The following is a 3,581-nucleotide window of genomic DNA, read 5'->3' on the forward strand; positions in this document are numbered from 1 at the left end:
AAGACTAGCAAATGGCTAATGCACAGTTGCGAATATACAATAAAACTTGTTAATTGTGGAACCAAAGTTGTAAACGGGATGTTGTGAATTTCCAACTACCAAGCTTGTCTGGGCTTGCATACCAGAACTTGCAAATGGCTAATGCATAGTTACGAATATAAGAACAAAACTTGTTAATAGTGGAACCAAAGTTGTGAATAGGGTATTGCGAATTTTCAGCTATCAAACTTTCATTGCTAAATTTTTTTCCTTAATTCTTTTATTACTTTAGTTTACCTACGTTTTACTTTCAAAATGAACTTTTGAAAATTAAAAACAGTAAAAATACCAAACACACTTTTATATTGATAAACAAACTTTTGATAAAAAAACCAAACATACTTAATTTCTCAAATATTTTTGTTACACTAGTAAAATGAGTCAACCAGCAAACTTACAAGAAATAATATGTCGAATAAATTAAACTTATCGTAAAATAATTTAATTTTTTTATGTTAAAATTATAAAAAATTGTATCTTTATAATTACTTGATTATTTTGGTTATATAATTACCTTTTTTTTATTAAAGGTCAAATTATAATTGATCAATTATATATATAATTACAATTCATTCGACTACAATCTAACTATAATCTAGCTATGATTAGATTGATCAATTATAAACTAACTTCATTTGTTAAAGGCAACATTAGTATCAATTGGTGTAGGCAATTACAAGCTATGATCAAATCTGATTATACAAGATTGAATGCAACATAGTAGCCTTACAGCTGTAGGCATTCTGCTCTAGCCAAATGCATCAAAGTATTGCTAAGAGAACATAAAGCCTTGTGATCCTTTTTTCATGAGAAAATAAATGTTCAGCTATAGTATTAATTCTATTGAGTACCATACAAATGCATCAAAGTATTGCTAAGAGAACACAATGTATATTAGGGGAAATGGCTGTGTTAGGTGGGTCAAAGTTAAATATAACATTAGTATCAATTCTATTGAATACCACACAGTTGGCAATCCCTATTTAAGAGATCATTACACATATTAACAAATATTCAAACTGTGGCTACACCTTTATATACTAAGTAGTCATTGACAAATATTAACATCCCTTTTTATATACTAAAGTGACTACCCCCTTCTCTTTCTTGATTTCTCTTCATCAAGTAATTTCAAGGCCACCTTCTTTTTTTTTTCTAGATGATTAATCAGCCACCACAAAGCTCAGTCCTAAAGTTAATAACTTCTTCCTGCACCAAAGAAGGAATAACACATAAGTTGAAAGAATAATCACAAATAAAGAATAGCCTTGAAGTAGGAATAACATCTAAAAAAAATGCAAGCGTACATCAGTAATGTCCTGCAACACTATGGGATCCCATGTCTTCAACCAAATCATGACGAGAACTCCATAATCTTTCCTGCAAACATGTAGCATATAAACAATAATCACAATTGGTCAAATGAAACAAATGCACTACAGAAACAAGATAAGGTGTAATAATAGGTGGAGAATGCACAGATTATTTTGTTCGGGTACCAGAGGCCAAATAACATCAGCTATTGGTTTCTTCCCAATCAAGCCTGGGTTCACCAACTCAATGATGTCGAAGAGCCTATTTCACTGCAAAGGAAACAAATTCATATTATGAAAACAACATGCACACGAGACATACTAAGAAGTTGACTAAGAGACCATACACATGCATTCGTCAATAATCTTTTTGCATCTAAAGCTCCATCCTTTTTCCTTTTCTTTCTCCTTAGTTCAAGACCACTATCCCCCTTTAACGAGTCGAGGACATAAAAGTTCAGTGTCTTTGGCTCTAGCACGAACCACATCCAATGATGGTTCACAAGTGTTGGACCAACAATGAGATTGCATTCAGTTATATTGTATCCTACATATTCAGGCAAGATATCCCTCTTGTTCTTTGCTGCCTTCCAAATGAAGGGATTTGACGTCATTTACACTACAAACATTATGCAACAAATTATAAAAAATGAAACATAATAAAGAAGACATTTTAAATTTAATTTCACTGGAAGCTAACTATGAAGTCAGTATTAAATATATGATGATAGACTGGACTTGAATCCTTGATATCACCCATTGATGTATCGCATAACATAGTCATGAACTACAACCACCAAGGAGTTCATGTTACTTGTACATTATTATGTGTAAATTATAACAAGAACAAATTTAGACACTGTCTCACCCTGTTACTAATCCACTCCATTCATCCCAAATATTGAAGTTCATCATAGGTGAGATATTGATCATACATTTCAATCAATATCATGAAACAAGGAATAATAAATAATTTCTCTTAATCTGTCAAAAATGAATGAAAAATTAGGCAACAAGGACTACTTACTCATCACCTTCCTCCTTTTTACACATGTGTGATACAATTGAAAACAATTGTTGCTTTTCATCAACCTTGTTCTTCGTCCTCTTCACCAACTTCAATAGAACCCAAGGAGACCTAATAGTTAGTATTTTTATCCTTGTAGATCTCCTAAGTCGTTGTTCACCATCATCTTCCTTAACTTCCTCCTTTAATTTTTCCTCTCTACCCTTTTCTTGGGAAGACATATGAATTAGAGATGACAAATCATCAGTTTGTTCTCCTCCTCCTCCTCTTCCTTCATCACCTCTACCTTCCTTTTTCATTATCATCATCTTCTTCGTCTTCTCCTTTATCTGCTTCTTCTTCATCTCCTTCATCTTCACCTTCTCCATCACCTCCATCTTCTTCTTTTCCATCTTCTTCGGACTCAGAATCTGCCTTGTCTTGTTCTTCAAACTTGGAGGCCAGCTTGTCTTCACTACCATATCCTACCCAGTTATCTTCTTTCTCAACTTCAATACTTGACTTGCCTTCCCCTTTTAAATTTCCAATGCTTCCCTTTTCTTCTGCTCCTTTCTAAACGCAGATTCGACATAAGCAATTAATCTTTAGTGGTTTTTTTCAATAACGCCCATTACTATTAAGAACAAGTCCTTCAATTCCTACACATTTATAAAATGTAAGTAGAAAAACAACTTGTTTTACATGCTATTCTATGCAAAACAATGAGAAATAAATACAAGGTCTAGATATGACATTGTCGGTCTCTTCTTGGTGACAGTGGAAGGGGGCTCTCTTGCAGAAGCACCATAAAGCAGCCTAATATTAATATCTCTCTCTTTTTTTAGTCTTTCCTTGGCTCTACTATCATTCTAATATTGGACAACATTTCTTAAATCATGGTCACTTGTTTCGACCAATGGAAAATGCTAAAAAAAAAATAGATTTGCATGAACATACATATAGCTATCACATTATACTTAGGATGAACGCATTACAAAGAAAAGAATACCATAAATTCATCTATACATACCACTAAAAAGTACAAGTATCCTCCTACATTTGCAATCCAATCCTTCTTCTTTTTCCTCATTTGTTTCAAATACTCTTCCAACTCGTCACATAAGTCATCTAATATGTATCTTGACCAATTGAAGTCTTTCAGTGCATTCTTGGTGCAATACATTACTTCAACCATTCGCTCACTAACATTAGCACTAGCACTC

The sequence above is a fragment of the Prosopis cineraria genome, unplaced genomic scaffold, assembly GCF_029017545.1.
Source record: "Prosopis cineraria cultivar Desert tree isolate PC_DT_omini unplaced genomic scaffold, ASM2901754v1 PC5, whole genome shotgun sequence".
In the NCBI taxonomy this organism is placed as follows: domain Eukaryota; kingdom Viridiplantae; phylum Streptophyta; class Magnoliopsida; order Fabales; family Fabaceae; genus Prosopis; species Prosopis cineraria.